Source organism: Protopterus annectens, chromosome 7.part0 (assembly GCF_019279795.1).
Source record: "Protopterus annectens isolate FY-2018-M chromosome 7.part0, PAN1.0, whole genome shotgun sequence".
Taxonomy (NCBI): Eukaryota; Metazoa; Chordata; order Ceratodontiformes; family Protopteridae; genus Protopterus; species Protopterus annectens.
Genome location: NC_056739.1, coordinates 143,151,253 through 143,169,088, shown reverse-complemented (window position 1 = coordinate 143,169,088; position 17,836 = coordinate 143,151,253). Strand labels below are relative to the sequence as shown.

Sequence of the window (17,836 nt, the reverse complement as noted above, 5' to 3'; positions counted from 1 at the left end):
GAGACATCCACTGTTAAGGTACCCGTGGCAGGATTCCAACAGATGGGTGATTCACAAAGCTCAAGGGAGCAGAAGGGCAGAAGGCTGAAAACTGTGACAGCTGTCTAACAGGCCAGGAAGGACTGACCTGATGAAGGCATCCCTGGACTTGGAAAAGGCAACTACCCTGTAGGGTTTATGGAGCATGTGCACAAAAGACCAGGTGGCAGCTTCCAGGATTATTCTAGAATATATCCCTTCATAGATATGCTCTAGTAGAGTGATCCATTGGGAAAGAGAACAAAGATCTCCCATGGTGAGTGTAGCAAATGGAGATGGACTTACAAATCCATCTAGCAATAGTCCATATGGATACTGGCTGGCCTAGCTTGGAGTCTAGGAAAGAAACCTGTAGCTGGCCTGATTTACAATTGGACTTAGTCTTGTCTAGGTAGAATCTCAGCTGTCTGTGCACATCCAGGGAATGAAGAATTCTTTCACCCCATTCTGGCAAGAAATTAGCCAGGTTGAGGGACGTCTCATTTTCTACTTTAGGCATGAAAGAGGGGCTGACCCTCAGGGACACTCTATCCTTATGGAAAACAAGAAATGGGGTCATAGCCATGCATGCTTGGAGTCTGAGACTCTCCTAGCAGAAGTGAGAGCCAACATAAAGGTTTTCTAGGTGAAGAATTTGAGAACTGAGGAAGTGTCTGGCTCAAGGAAAGGCAGAGAGAGCTTTTCCAGCACAAATTTGAGATCCCAAGGAGGTGGCACATGTTTTCTCAGAGAATTTAAGTGCAGGACTTATTTTAAATACTGTTTGACCTCAAACCTGGATATAAAAGGAGGATTATAAGGGGGAGAGGTGGAGATATCTAAAAGATGAGCTTTAACAGATGAATATGTCAGACTGCCTTTCATGACTTCACAATAATGAGATAAAGCAATAAGAACATCAGATTTTATTAGGTCTTGGTTGCTAGCTTGACACCATATTGAAAATCTCTTCTGTTTGGCTATGATCATGTAGTGGGTCTCCTTGTTCATAGGTTCATAGATAAGTACTAAGCTAACTGCCCTTACGAGCTATTTTAAGCCTAGCCAATTATCCCTTGTGAGACTCAAACCCTGCACCTTGTGCTTGCAAGGCAAGCACCTTAACCATTAGGCCACCCTCCCAGCCCTATAACTGAGTAAAGACTGGCACTGACCCTATTGGCATTATGCAACTACACCTTCATTACACACAGGTTCATAGCCTAGTTCATAGGTTCATAGATTAGTACTAGGCTAACTGTCCTTGCGAGCCATTTTAAGCCTAGCCAATTATCCCTTGTGAGACTCAAACCCTGCACCTTATGTTTATAAGGCAAACACCTTAACCATTAGGCCACCCTCTCCTGCAGAACCTGAAGCACATTCTCAGAAAATTGGTGTCTGGAAGGGATCATAATCCTATGGATCATAGGGTTAGGTTGAGGGATGATAGGTTGTAGAGAAGCAATAAGCCCTTCTGTTGTGTGATCAGGTTCACTTTGTGGGGTAGCTTGTGGTGAATGCCTCTGGCTAAGAGATAGAGAAGGAGGTACCAATGCTGCCTTGGGCAAAAGGAAGTCAGCAGTAAAATTCTTGGATTTTCTTTTTGGATTTTCAGTAAAATGATTGGAAACAAAGGTAGTGGAGGGAAGGTATAAAGAAACCTTCCTGTCCACTGGAAAGACAAGACATCTGTCCTCCACGCCTGGGTATAAGGAGTCCTTGTGCAGAAGAGAGAGGGCTGTTTGTTGTTCTCTGAGGCAAATAAATCTATCTGTGGCATACCTCACCTGTGGACTTTGTTTCAGAAGACCTGTTTGTTGAGCATCCATTTGTTGAGGTCTTCAATGGACCTGCTAAGAGAATCCGTCAGGATGTTCTCCTACTAGGGAATGTAAACTGCCTGAAGAGACATGTTTGCTTTGATGGCTAGGTCCCAAGCAATCTGAGCAAACATGCACAATTGGTATGATCTTCTGCATACCACCTGACTGTTGTGTGTCTGTGAATACCCTTAGGTATTCTTGTTTCCAGATTTGGGAGAAGACTTGTAGGGCCTGAATGAGAGACCTTTTCTCTTTCAGGTTGATATGTTCTGCCTTGAGGTTGGGGTGCCAACAACCGTGGACATTGTGAATCACCATCCATACCCCCCAAGCCTTGACCAATGAGTCTGGGTGCAGCTCTTGACTTGGAGTCTCTACTTTGAAAGACAGGCCTGGATTGAGGTTCACCTGTGTCACCCAGCGTAGGACCTCCCTCTTGAGACAAGCTATAAGAGAGATCTGTGTGTCAAGGGGGTTAGTGTTGAGACCATACATCCTTCATGTACCACAGAATTTTTCTCATGTGCAGCCTAGCTACAGGAAGCTTTTGTATGGCTGTATTAACCTAGTGCAATAAGAATCTCTCTTGTCGAGCAGGTTTGTAGAGCTAATAGGAAATGAAATTAAGTTATGATGTTCTGCACCTTCTCCTGGGACAGAGAGGCCTACACGTTTTTGTGTCTTGTCTGTAACCCAAGAAAACTAGGTCTTGAGTAGGCTGAAGGAAAAACTTTTTGAAATCAACATTAAACCCCAGCTGCAGGAGAAGGGTGAGAGTGAACTTGAGGTACAGAAGATAGATCTGAGGTGAAGAAGTCTGACTTAGCAAATCCCCTAGGGTAGGGGATTATCTGTTTTCCTGAGTCCTGCAAAAGGCTAGAACTAGAGTAAGGTATTTGGTGAAAACTCTGTAGACAGCAGAAAGCCCAAAAGGCAAAGCAGTAAACAGAAAATGTGATGAGCCAGTACAGAATCTCAAGAATTTCCTGCAGGATGGGTATATGGAAATATGCAGGTACATTTTTTTTTCAGGACCAAAGACATTAGAAATGCCTATGTTAGGAAAATGGGAAGAAGGGTCTGAAGAGACAGCATTCTGAAAGTGGGAACCTTGAAGAAGATGTTGAGCTAGGAGAGGTGTGGTAGTGGTCTCCACTGACCTTTTCTTGGCCCCAGAAACAGTCTGTAGTAGAATCTTCATCCTACAAACTGAGGTGCCTTGGGACAGTAGATCCTGAAGGATGGAAGGGAGGAGATATAACTGTTTGTTGGGCAGTGGTGAGATGTCTTTGAAGGGAGGTAGCTCCTTTCAGGACATATTGTAATGTTTTTGATGATGGTAATTTCTCACTTTTCTGTAGTGATTTTTTTTTCAATTTGTAATAGAAAGAGTAAGGGGAAGGGTGGGACCAACGTGGAGGGTAGTGGAGAGAAGATAGTCACACTGCCTTATCTGTGAAGGGAAGCTTCACATATCTGAACTCTTTCATTTTTTTCTGGAAATCTCTTTCTGGATGCCTTCATTTGTTTCTGAGAAGGCCTATGCTCTCTTCTAACGAATGAAGTGGGGTTGGTAGGGTCATTTCTCTATCTGGGCACAGAGGTAATAAGAATTTTTTTGAAGTCCTTCACAGTTTTACACTTGCTCTTGCTAAGTTTTGAATAAGCTAGCTGCCTGCTGTTCAAACAGCAAGTCCCTGTGACAGTGGTGGTCTAAGTGCGTAGCCTTGAAATCTTCAGGTCAGTGCTGGTTGGGTAACAAGGTGTATCTCCTAATGACTTATCAGTAGCAGCTGCTCTGGAACAGGCCTCAACAGCATCATAGCTGCACTTTATACAGTGCCTGGCCACCTGAGTGGCCTGATTTACCATGAACAACATGTGCTGCTTGGAGGCTATGCCTGCCATGTCAGCAACAGCCTTGTTCAGACTGTTACTGATAGACAGAAGATATATGGTCATCTGGGTACGAGAGTTAATAGCTCTGATTCCCAGGGTAGAGACATACCACCCTTTATCCCTACCTCACCATAGCCCTGCTGTCCCTGTCTAAGGGTAGGGCATTAGCATTTTGCAGGAGCTTAGAAGGTTTGTCTGAGGTTAAGGAGACAGCTGAAGGATTCTTAAAAAGAAACAAGCTCCTCTGGAACTTTTTAGAATCTTTCATGCCTCTTTTGGGGTTGGGGGCTGTAGGTCTGGAGCAGAGAAGATGGATGCAAAAGCATCTATAAGGCCTTCCAGAACTGGAAGTTAGGGGAAGGGATTAGGAGATTCACTTCAAAAAGAATGTTGTACCTCTTCTGGGCATCAGAGATTTGCTTAGACTCCCACTCAAAGTGTTTCATCACATTTACAATGGTCTCTCTGAAGGATGCCTCTCACACAGGGGAATCAGTTGAAAGGGAGTAATCATCATCATCATCTGAGGGTACTTGCCCTGGAAAGTGAATTTAAGAGGAGCAAGCTAAGGGGTGGCCATCTGAATCTAAGTCCTCCTCCTCAGCGGAAGATTCCATAGTAATCTTCTGTGGAGTGAGCAGAGGAGATGAAAGGGAAGGAAGCTTAAGAGCCATAATGGCCTTGAACTGGCCCTGAGGTAAATCTATCCACTCCTTCTCATGAAAAGGGTGGATGGGCATGCTTGGTCTTCCGGCATTTTTCTTCGGAGTGATATCTGCATAAACCAAGTACAGAGGCTCAAAGTCTTGATGTACCTCAATCAGTGATTCTAGAATTTCTTCCCATAATAAAATCTGAGGGATACCTTCCAGGCCTTCTGAAAAAATAATCATTGGTTCCCTCAGCTCCATTGCAATAGCAGTCAGGTCAGATATGCTGTCCTTGGGCACCATACCGGCCTCCAATGGGGTCATGGGTAAAGGGTGTTGGAGGCAGAATTGGACATACCATGGATTATGTAACCTCAACAGGTACATCAGAATTAGACTTGGCAAACTGGACCTCGGGCCTAGACCTCTTGAGCTTTTTTGGAAGTGGAAGATACATCAGGTGGACAGGGATCTGCCATCTTACACTGTGCCAAATGCTTCAGTTGTTGGGTCTCTAAAAAAGCATTCAAGAATGATAAACAGGAGCACACTGTCTTGGGTATGAACGTCTGGCAGATGGATAAGACTGGTAGTCGTGTTCTGGACTTAATGGAGGTCTTTGTGTGGTATCTGCCAACTAGTTTCCCCTCCTAGCCAGCATCTAACAAAATCACAAAAATAGGTATAAACACAAAAAAGGTTCCCCAAAGGGGAACTTATCTGAATCCGAGAAAGCTTATGGTATACATGACTATGCGATGATTAGACTGATGGGCCCAGACATGCATTCAAGCTGATTATAATATACATAGAACTCATATATTTTCTTTCTTTTATTTTTGCACAGGTGAATGCCTGGATTAAAGCCCTTAGCTTAATCTAATGACATGCCTTTTTTGTTTGTTTGTTTATTTATAAATGTAGGTGGGTTTTAGCAAATGAGAATACCACAATGTAATAAACTGTTTTCTTTAAGCAAATAAATGTTTTGTCAGATGATAAATCAGGAGCTGAGGGCAGCTCTACATTTTGATCTTAGGTTTCCGTGAAAACAAGCTGACTAAAGGTGAAGGTAATAAACTGAGGGGTCTGGACATTATTTACTGAGAGAAATGTAAAATTAAAAGGTACCAGGACAAGGTGTTCAATTAAAAATAAAGTCTGAAATTATTGGATGTGAATAAGATATGGCAGCTTTTCTGGTAATGAAATACTTTACTGAATTTACTAGAAGAGTGTATTTATTTTATTTTATTTTATTTACATTTGTTTACTGGGAAAGTCAGACTGGACACAGGTCCTTTTTCAGCAGAGGCCCGGGGAGAAAGCTCCACAAGTAAGCATACATTCAGTTACATTATTGATCTTAACATACAATGATAACAGAGCAAAATATACATAGTAATACTATTCCATTAAGACAAAAAGATGCATAGTAATAGTATTCCATTAAGACAAAAGATACATAGTAATAACATTCCATTAAGACAAAAGATACATAGTAATAACATTCCATTAAGACAAAAGATACATAGTAATAACATTCCATTGAAATGTATATTAAAACAGAAATAGAAACCTGTAACAGTTTGGAGAAAACATTGAAGAGGGAGTAGTACTAAGGTCTAACATGCTCAGTAGCAGATAATCAAGGGGGTATTGTATTACTTGGGGTCAGAGTTTTTAGTTGGGATTGGGGCAGGGGCAGAGCCAGTGTAATTTTAGGTGAGACTTCGAGTGCTGTCTTGAACTGACTTGCTGGATGGTAAGGTAGTTATATAGAGGGGGAGGTTGTTCCAGAGTTTGGGTATGGCACAAGAGAATAAGGCTTCACCTGTGGAGTTTTTGGGTTTGGTGACCAGAAGAAGATTTTTACTGTTGGAGCGTAGGGTTCTAGAGGAACAGTAAGTTTGGAAAAGGTTCTGAAGTGATGGGATTTTATGAGAATGGTTTACAATTTTGTGGGCAAAAGAGAGTTGATTTAGGTGAAGAACTTGTGGGAGTTCCAGCCAGTGTAGTTCTCTTAGTGAGTGGTAGTGGTGGTTGCTGTAGGATGCACCCGTTACAAATTTTGCTATCTTATTATAGCAGGTTTCAAGCCTGTTTAAGTCAGACTGTCTAAGGTTGGTTAGTATAGGAAAGGCAGAGTAAGGTGGATATAAGTTGGGAGTTGGCAATAGAGGTTTTAGCTGCCTTGGTTTGGCATAGTTTGTTTCTATAAAGTGTCCCAAGTTTTTTGTGTACTTTTTTATGGAAAGAGATATGTGGACATCAAACTTGAGATTGTTGTCAATCTCCACACCAAGAAGTTTGGTGTGTTCTGAAGGGGAGATGGTGGTATTATCTTTTGCAAGGATCTTGAAGTGGGTGGGAATTTGGTTGGCTTTGGAAGGTTGGAAGATAAGGAGTTTGGTCTTGTTAGGATTGAGTATGATGGGCATTGTGTTACCAACTTTCTACTGATGAAAGTGATTCTTGTGTGATCTTTTGAAGTTCAGGTAGAGTGGGAGCACAGCAGATGAGGGTGGCATCATCTGCATATTATATGAGGGAAGCATGATTTGTGGAGATATGTAGATTGTTGGTGAACAGGGAAAATAGTAGGGGCCCAAGGATGGAGCCTTGGGGACTCCGAGAGTAATGAGGAGACGTGGAGATAGGCTATCTTTCCAGACAACCGATTGCTGTTGACCAGTAAATAGCTTTGGAACCAGTTGGTGGCAGAGTGGGAGAAGGAGAGATTAGTGAGAACAGAGAGTAGCATTTTGTGTGATACCATGTCAAATGTATACTTTAGTTTTATTTAAAGATAACCAGTGCACTTTTTCTTAAGGCTAAAAGTTAATATTTTCTGAAAACATACAAGTTGTTTTTCACATCTGGGAGGGGAATAATGATAAGACAAGAGCAGACAGCAATTAGTGTAAGTAGGAGCACAGGCTGTAACATGCAGATTAGCATGGATAACGTTAATTCTGTGTTAGGTTTTGCCTGTGTGTGCAACTGACAATTTGAGATAATTGTTCCTATTAGGAGTGTTCAACTTCATTATTTGAAGATGTACATAGTTTTGTGCGTTTGTTTTAAGTTAATAGGTTATGAGGGTGTTATCAGTGTGTGTTTGTGTTTTTTTTTTTTTTGCTTGAGGATTTTAATTAAAACTAAAAGTCTTGTAAAATGTGACATAGGTTCAAATGGAGATGACAAAAAACAACTGTATAAAAGATCAACCTGGCAAACATTACTGGGTGCATGTAACACAAACACTGGAAGCAGACATTTAAAAAAGCTGTCATATATAATAGATGGGAAAATAACTACTTATCATAATGGCTACACTAAACATACTATTTTGGAATGTGAATGGCTCACATGTAAAGACAAAAAGGAAAGAGTATTAATTGAGTATGTGAAGTTAATTAAGAAAGGATTTCAGGATGGATATTTAGCAACATATCAGGGACAAAGGAAAATCTTAATAGTTATACAATTGCTAGAGGAGCTCCAATAGTGATAGAAGAGGAAAAAAGACAGTAATAGTAGATTTGTGGTAGTAAGGGATTACAGGAAAGGGAGGAGGATTATGCTGGTATGCATTTATATTTCTGCAAAAACTGCTATTATGGAGCTTAAGACATTTTTATGAGAATTAAAAAAACTTTCAGCAAGGAATATTACTTATAGGTAGGAAATGGAACTTGATTTGTAACAGTGAGGATGTATCTAGGGAGACTAGAAAGGAAATATAACAAAAGAGGGTTGATTTCTGAAGAGATTTATGGAAGACAAGAGTTCAGTAGTGAAAGCTTGTAGAGAATTTGCATATTATTCCCCAATAGAAAATATACTTCACAGGAATTTGTGCATTTAATTGAAAACTTTTACACATATCCAGTAACTATTTCAGATCATGCACCAATAACAGCGATGATAAAAATGCCGGGTAATGAAATAAAATTGAGACACTGGCACTTCCCCACCTAACTTGTAAAAAAAAGAGGAATTTATGAAATGGGAGAGTAAATTATTTAAGAACTATTAGGGAAGACATAAATTTCTTCATATGTTTTAACCAGTGAGTGGTAGAAAATGAAAGTGGAGTTTAAAAATACGGTAAAAGAAAAAGAGAGATGCTTAAGAAGTAGCAAAACTTATTTAGAGGCACTGATAAATGTTAAGGTAGTACAGAATAAGGGGAATCTCAAAGAAGAAGAAGAGGCCCAACTGCAGAATGCCAAAGAGAAAAAAGGATTATCTATATAATATGCATGAGTTTAGAAAGATTGCTCTTAATCAAATGTTTCTGATAATATAATAACAGATCACAAAAATGTTTAGCACAATGACTTAGACAACACAAAGTAAAAAAGTTGTCCAATATAGGGAATCTACAACAAGAAAAATAACCACAGATTCTGTAGCAGTATTTGAGATATTTCAGAAATTTTATGAAAATTTGTATAAAGCAGAGTAATGCAGTAATCAAGAAAAAAGTACAAATGGAAATCTCTGTGGAAGACTTAAATATACCAAGGTTAGAGGTAGATGAGGCTCAACAACTAACAGTTAAGATAGAAGGAGACGAGATAAAGACAGTGATGTATAATCAATCTATAGGAAAGTCTCCAGAAATAGATGGTATTGCTGTGGAAGTTTGGAAGCTAGTGATAAAGGTCTAGAAGGTTTTAAGAGTATTTTAAAAGGAAGGGAAGCACAGACTTCCTGTAGGAAAGCTGTGGTGGCTGTAATACCTGGTAAAGACCTATCAAACCCAGTTTCATGTACGCACATTTCAATTTTAAACTGTGATTATAAACTGCTCTCATCTATAATAACTAAAAGAATCGCAAAGATGTTGCCAAAATTGATAGATATGGATCAATGTGGTTTTCCCCATGGAAGGCTAACATTTGACAAAATTAATAAAACAATGATGACCCAGAAAGAAGCAGAATATAAATAATATAGCTGTTGTTGGTTGGTCTTGATGCAGAAAAGTTGTTGACAGAGGAAGCTGGAATTTTACGAGTAAGGCAATGAAAGAATTTGCATTCCCTGAGGGATTGGAGGTAAAAATTAAAGTGGGAGGGTTCCTCTCTGATAAGTTGTGCCTGAACAGAGGGTCCAGGCAGGGGTGCCCTCTTTCCCCATTGTTATTTGCATTATATTTAGAGCCACTGAGAAAGAAAATAAGGGACTCAGAAATTCAAGGATAGAACTGGTATGGTAATCGAGAAAAGTCGGCTTTATTTGCAGATGATGTAATTTTGTATCTGATATAACCGGGAAAGTACATCCCAGTGCTGTGAAACACTTAGACAGTTTCATGTTTTTCCAGGACATAAAAGTAATGCAGACAAAACAAAGGCTATAGCTGTAAACTATATACCCACACTGATGGGGACACAACAAAATGAAGTATTTAGGAGCATCAGTTAAAAAAGATTCTGTTATAGCAGCGAAGGATATGTAGAAAGAGACGAATGAAACGATAACACAAAAACTGAGAAGCTGGAAGTTCTTGTTTATGGATAACAAGATACTAGCAGTGAAAATGTTCTTAGCCCCTTTAGTTTTATATATAGGTCAGGCATACTTTTATCTACCAGAGGAGATGCTGTGGACAGTAATTAATAAAAAGTTGATGGAGTTCATCTGGGAGAGGAAGAGGACAAGTGTCAAGTGTGTTAAGCTGATCCTTGCAATAGAACAAAATGTTTTAGCATTACCTAACTGGAAGGGATACTTTAGAGTTATACAGTTAAGGCTCATACACATAGCATAAACAGAAAGCTATAATTAAAAGCAGAAAAGGATGACGATGACGCAGGGGTGCAATTCAAGAAACAAAGAGAGAGAGAATGGGATTTAGGATGTAGATCCTTAACGAGAATGACAGCCATACAGATTATTATATTCCTACAGCATAAGAAAGTAAACTAAAATCTAAGCCAACATGAAAATGGAAAAAGGAGAACAATCCAACAGGGATAACTGCAATTAGGGGTACACAGAACTGGCAAGAGGGGGCTGGAATTTACTGGAGAAAACTGGCAAAACAATCAAGGTACTGGGAACAAATAACTCGAGAGGGAAAGGTAACAAAATGGGAAGAGGCCAAGAAAACATTTGGACTGCAGGCTATAGACAGCCTTCCCTATCAGGGATTGGTATCAGAGTATAGGCAAAGAGAGAGGGTAGGGGAAGCATAAGTGAAAGACCTGCTCTGACAGTTTTTAGTTGAAGCTAGAACAGAATCTGCTGCTAAAAAGGGATAATTAGTAGGGCACATAATGTATTGCACAATAACTACAGGAATCAATTGTAGGAGGTTAGAAAACACTGGGAAGAGAAACTGAATAAGCAGTTCACAATGAAATAATGGGAAGACATATGTACGGCTCCCAAATATGCAACAAAGTGTAGAAGATTTAGCATTTTTCGTTGAAAGAGTTTGCATAGGTATTTTTATACTCAAGCAGAGTATAACAAATTTTTCATCTGATAGAAAGCAAATGTTGGAGGTGTTATGAGGAAGAAAGAGGTAACTGGGAACATGCATTTTAGGAGTGTAATGAGTTGGCAGAGTTCAAGAATTCCCTACAGAATACTCTGTCAGAAATATTGGGTGAGCAAATGGATGTAACTAAGGAAATGATTCTTCTGAGCTGGGATACGGGATCCGAATTGCATAGACAAAGTAAAGCCTTAAGTTTAATCCTGGTGGCTGACAAACAAAGCAATTAAAAGAAACCAGCTGGAGTAGTGAATAATCTAGTAAGAGAGATAAGAATTGGAAGTGTGATCTTTAGAAAAGGGTAGGAGTAAAATACACAGAAGAAAAGTTGAAATTGTGGGAACAATATGTGCAGAATAATGTTTTGCAGGAGGAGTGAGGTTTAAGGGATGGCAGGAATTGAACAGTTTCTGTAATGTTGGAATCATGTTAATTCTAGAAAAGCATGTATGTGATTTATAATGTTTTAAAATATGAACATAATAGCATAGTTTGTTTTGTTTTATATAAATGTATGTTTGAATATGGCTTGAGTGGCAATTCAGAAAAGGTATTAAAAAAAGAGTTGAATTTAGAAGATGTAAAATGACTGGGTTGATTTGGATTCATCAGATTGTTTGCATTGCCTTCATTTTGGCATACGTTTCAGTTATTTCTATCAGGTATACTTGTTTTATGTTTAAGAAGTACTAAAACACATGCTGCTAGACTATATATGATATTCAGATACAGCACATGTATCCAGGGATACGCCAATAATGCATAAACACCTAGTGAGTTGAATATCTCAGATCCATGTTCAGATTATGAACATGCAGATTAAGTTTTATACCCATTTCAAATAGAGGCATATAATGCTAGCTAGAAAAATAAATTTGTGAATTGAGTTACAGTCATGATTTCAACAGAGACATGGAGTTGGAAAGAACCCCGCCACTAGCTGTAATAGCTGTAGCTAAAAGGGGCTATTCCCACATTGTGTAAAACTGCAGTTTCGAGACATGTTAGCTAACACGAGGAAAGATCTCATTATGACTAATTTGCAAGTTTCTGAATCGCCATTAACTACTGCCATTGCTATTCAGCACTTCCCTGTGGTAGTCAACACTATCCATCCCCATTCTTTGCATTCACACATGGACCCCCCATTCTTTGCAATCATACACGGACCCCCCCATTTAAACACAAATGCACACGCACCCCTTACTCATTCCTGGGTTCACAGAGCATCCTTTTTTTAAACAAGAAACATCTTTATTAAATTATCACTTATGACACAAGCAACTGTACATTTATATAAATGAAAACAAACCATGTTGACATCCTAGTTGCAAACATTATACATCACTTATAATCTATCCGGTCATTGTCAGTCAAACATTACATAGCTCATTCAAATCCTGCCTTCTTTTAAACCTCATTCCTCCCCTATATGTACTGTTCCCATAATTCCCATTTTTTCCTATGTAATTTGCTCCTACCCTTTTCTAAAGATCTCAATTCCAGTTGTTTTAGTGAAGCCCATGCACTGGCCCATTAATCAAGGAGCCTCAATCCCCACCACTAGCACCAGTGAGGGGCATGCACATTGGGAAGGATAACAAGTACACACACAGTAAAGTACAATTTAACACCAGTGAGGGGCGTGCACATTGGGAAGGATAACAAGTACACACACAGTAAAGTACAATTTAACACCAGTGAGGGGCGTGCACATTGGGAAGGATAACAAGTACACACACAGTAAAGTACAATTTAACACCAGTGAGGGGCGTGCACATTGGGAAGGATAACAAGTACACACACAGTAAAGTACAATTTAACACCAGTGAGGGGCATGCACACACACAGTAAAGTACAATTTAACATCAGTGAGGGGCGTGCACATTGGGAAGGATAACAAGTACACACACAGTAAAGTACAATTTAACACCAGTGAGGGGCACATTGGGAAGGATAACAAGTACACACACAGTAAAGTACAATTTAACACCAGTGAGGGCACATTGGGAAGGATAACAAGTACACACACAGTAAAGTACAATTTAACACCAGTGAGGACATTGGGAAGGATAACAAGTACACACACAGTAAAGTACAATTTAACACCAGTGAGGGCGTGCACATTGGGAAGGATAACAAGTACACACACAGTAAAGTACAATTTAACACCAGTGAGGGGGTGCACATTGGGAAGGATAACAAGTACACACACAGTAAAGTACAATTTAACACCAGTGAGGGGCGTGCACATTGGGAAGGATAACAAGTACACACACAGTAAAGTACAATTTAACACCAGTGACAGGCGTGCACATTGGGAAGGATAACAAGTACACACACAGTAAAGTACAATTTAACACCAGTGGGGGCGTGCACATTGGGAAGGATAACAAGTACACACACAGTAAAGTACAATTTAACACCAGTGAGGGGCGTGCACATTGGGAAGGATAACAAGTACACACAGTAAAGTACAATTTAACACCAGTGAGGGCGTGCACATTGGGAAGGATAACAAGTACACACAGTAAAGTACAATTTAACACCAGTGAGGGGCGTGCACATTGGGAAGGATAACAAGTACACACACAGTAAAGTACAATTTAACACCAGTGAGGGGCGTGCACATTGGGAAGGATAACACGTACACACACAGTAAAGTACAATTTAACACCAGTGAGGGGCGTGCACATTGGGAAGGATAACACGTACACACACAGTAAAGTACAATTTAACACCAGTGAGGGGCGTGCACATTGGGAAGGATAACAAGTACACACACACAGTAAAGTACAATTTAACACCAGTGAGGGGTGTGCACATTGGGAAGGATAACAAGTACACACACAGTAAAGTACAATTTAACACCAGTGAGGGGCGTGCACATTGGGAAGGATAACAAGTACACACCCAGTAAAGTACAATTTAACACCAGTGAGGGGCGTGCACATTGGGAAGGATAACAAGTACACACCCAGTAAACTACAATTTAACACCAGTGAGGGGCGTGCACATTGGGAAGGATAACAAGTACACACAGTAAAGTACAATTTAACACCAGTGAGGGGCGTGCACATTGGGAAGGATAACAAGTACACACACAGTAAAGTACAATTTAACACCAGTGAGGGCGTGCACATTGGGAAGGATAACACGTACACACACAGTAAAGTACAATTTAACACCAGTGAGGGGCGTGCACATTGGGAAGGATAACACGTACACACACAGTAAAGTACAATTTAACACCAGTGAGGGGCGTGCACATTGGGAAGGATAACAAGTACACACACACAGTAAAGTACAATTTAACACCAGTGAGGGGCGTGCACATTGGGAAGGATAACAAGTACACACACAGTAAAGTACAATTTAACACCAGTGAGGGCGTGCACATTGGGAAGGATAACAAGTACACACACAGTAAAGTACAATTTAACACCAGTGAGGGGCGTGCACATTGGGAAGGATAACAAGTACACACACAGTAAATACAATTTCCCTTAACAGCACACAGAGATCACAGTCAGTCTGGGGCTGGTTTCTCCCTTTCTCTCCAGATCCCCAATAAGACTCCCCACTGGCACAGCTATAGGGTGGTGTCCTTTGCCAGGGATCCATGCCAAGTCTTCCCAGCAATCTCTCTGTCCAACCAGTGCTTCGTGTCCCTGCCCAAGAAGCTGACACACAGACACAGACATAGACACACACACACACGCACACACACACACACACATACACACGCTTTGAGATCCGATTTATATACAAAGACACAGGCACTCCTGGGGAAGGCTGACACAGGTTCATTAGGTATGCCCCTTCTGTCCAGGCTATAAAGTAGTAATCTACTGCCTGCAGAACCCCTAATATCAGCTACTAATAAGGTTCTTACCAAAGGGTGTCCAATTTTACTGTGCAATATTATTATCCAATTACTAAGTATGACGAATGGCAATTGAATATGTGTGTGTGTGTGTGTGTGTGTGTGTGTGTGTGTGTGTGTGTGTGTGTGTGTGTGTGTATGTATATATATATATATATATATATATATATATATATGTGTGTGTGTGTGTGTGCATATATATATGTATATATATATATATATATATATATATATATATATATATATATATATATATATATGGATGTATGGTGCTGAATATTTTGTAACTCCAGGAAGGTTGTGTCGAGGCGCCAGAGTGTTATTCAGTGTGAATAAATGACTCTGATTACAAGATTTGTGCATCTTTTTTGCTGGCATTGTAGTTTGGTGTGTTCTCTATTGCTGCTTGGTGTTTTTTTACATGGTGAGAAATGGCCAGTGGATCATTGCAACAATTGCTACATGGGCGGCGCAGTGGTGCAGCGGTTAACGTTGTCGCCTCACAGCAAGAGGTTCTCTGGTTCAATTCTTGGCTGGGGTGCCTTCTATGTGGAGTTTGCATGTTCTCCCTGTGTTGACGTGGGTTTCCTCCAGGTACTCCGGTTTCCTCCCACATTACAAAGACATGCATCTGGAGCATTTCTCCCCGGGCCTCCGCTGGAAACAGGCTCTGTGGAACCTAGTCGGACTTTCCCAGTCAACAAATGTTAAATAAATAAAAAAAAAATAAAAAAATATTTTTTGAGATGATGCTTCTGTTTCTGCTACTTTTCATCCAGGTGGTGAAACGCAGATGGAGCCGACCACCTCTATGTCTAACAGTGTCCTTGTTAAAGTTTCGGAGCGTTTACTAGAAGAAGGAATACGGAAAAGATCTATAAATCCCTTCAATGAAGTGGGTAAGGCTAACACAGTACATTTGTTATCAGCAGATCATACTAATTTACAGTCACTTGAATGGCTGCTGTTTAGAGAAAATGCCTCACACTATAATATTCTAGGCTTGCAGAGGTATTTGGATATAGACATTACCCCTCGGGGTTATGTTTTGTAAAGAATCTATCTGCTGTTTTTGATACCTCTGATATAACTGAACTACAGTTGAAAAAAGGTGGATTGCTGCCTCTCATAGATGTGTAAGGGAATGGCTGCTTATATTGATAGAACGAAACACTCTAAAACAGCATAAAGTGAAAGCCAAAATTGCAGCTACTTGTGAAGAATTATCTGGGCAGTTGGGTGGCTCTAAATTTTGTTATGCTCTTTAAATGTCAAACTAGAGGAAAACTCTAGTGAAATCATACAAAGTAAAATCAATAAGTTACAAAGAGACATTTGGGATTATGATTCGGGATTGGCTTTGAAAAAAGCAGCCAATCAGAATGGTACCAGAAACTTTAAAAATGCTTCTGGTAGATCCAAGAGACGCCAAAATGTCTTTTGTTTCTACAGATGGAACTAATACTTCTGCAGGCTCTGACAACGAAAATGCAGATTATCTACCTTTGCCTGCTCCACAACAACCCAATTATATAAATAATATGTTTTGGGGTCAAGGGAAACAACAGAACGGCTACAATCAACAAAATGGCTACAAACGGCGATATGAAGGCAATAGAGACTTTCAACAGTTTTAACAGCAAAATAAAAGGACTAAATATTAATTTTAAACATATTAGCACTGTAGTTAATAGCACAAAAATGTGTGACTTGAATAATTGTATTGTGAATTTATCTGGGGTCAATTTAAGTGAGACATCAAATATCTGTTTTACAATATGGTCTAAAGTTTATACCAACAGCTTTACCTAGAGCACATTTTATTAAAGCAGAAGTGTTTAAGTTAATAAGATAATTACATTTGGTTAATTATTATGAAACTAATAGTGGAAGTATGTTAGTTAATGAAGAAAGTGTATCTGCAAGTGAAGATGAATTGTTAGATTTCTTTTCTTGCGATTCTTCTTTTGAAACAGCTGAAAATGTTAATGCATATTGCACTTTAAATACTGAAATGGTTACTTATACTAGCACTTTTATACCTTCATTTAATAATTAAGTGATTTTGCAATTTTCTAAAATGCTTAATTTTGCACTAGAGAAAATTCTGAAGGATTTTTCTTCTGAGAAGAAAAATATTTTATATAATATGAATAAGAATGAATGGCAGTCTTTATTAAATTTATGTAAAAGATCAGATATAATTATAAAACCCTCAGATAAAGATAGAAAAATTGTTGTTATGCATTGGAAACAATATCTGAAAATGTGTATGGACCATTTATCTGATGGTCAAGTATATAGGGCAGTAAATATGGATTTTTTTTATCAAGCTATAATGAATTTTAAAGAGCTAGTAGCTAAAGGTCTATGATTGGGCTATTTCACAAGATGTCCAATATAAATTTAATATAGAAGGAAGTTCAGTGGCCAAGATTTATTCTCTGCCAAAGACACATAAAATGTTAGCCCCCCCCCCCCAATTATCACCCATGAGTTAGGTATGAAAGCTGTTGGGTTTTTCCTGGGTGATAGTCCTGTGAGCAATTATGTGATGGAATTATTATATTTTTGTTTGACAAATATTTTTTTTTTTTTAGTTTAATAAACTCATTTATCATCAAGTACAGGATACTGCCGTGGGTGCATCTTTTGCACCCATGTATGCTAACCTGTTTATGGGCCTTTTTGAAGTTGAGTTTTTGTATAGATTTAATTGTTTTTAATAGTTATGTTGTTTTATATTGTAGATATATAGATGATTTGATTTTTTTATGTAAAGGGGTGCTGAAATAGCCCCTCAATTTAATGATTTAAATGTAAATCGTTTTCAGGTAAAATGTGATGGCTTACAGATGGGAAAAACAGTTAACTATCTAGATGTCACTTTGACTATTAGGAATAATAATATAATAACTAATATACATAGAAAAGGAATTGGAGATTATATTATCTTAGACAGTAAAAGTTGCCACCCACCACACATTTTAAAAGCACTACCTTATAATGAATTATTGAGAGTAAGTAGATTATGTAATAA

At 39.1% G+C, this 17,836-nt stretch overlaps 1 protein-coding gene across 4 annotated transcripts in view; it reads right to left on the bottom strand.

Moving 5' to 3' along the window:
* Window positions 1–17,836, bottom strand: part of LOC122806293 (F-actin-monooxygenase mical1-like) — a 1,110,237-nt gene that overhangs the window by 464,055 nt on the left and 628,346 nt on the right. The window lies entirely within an intron of this gene.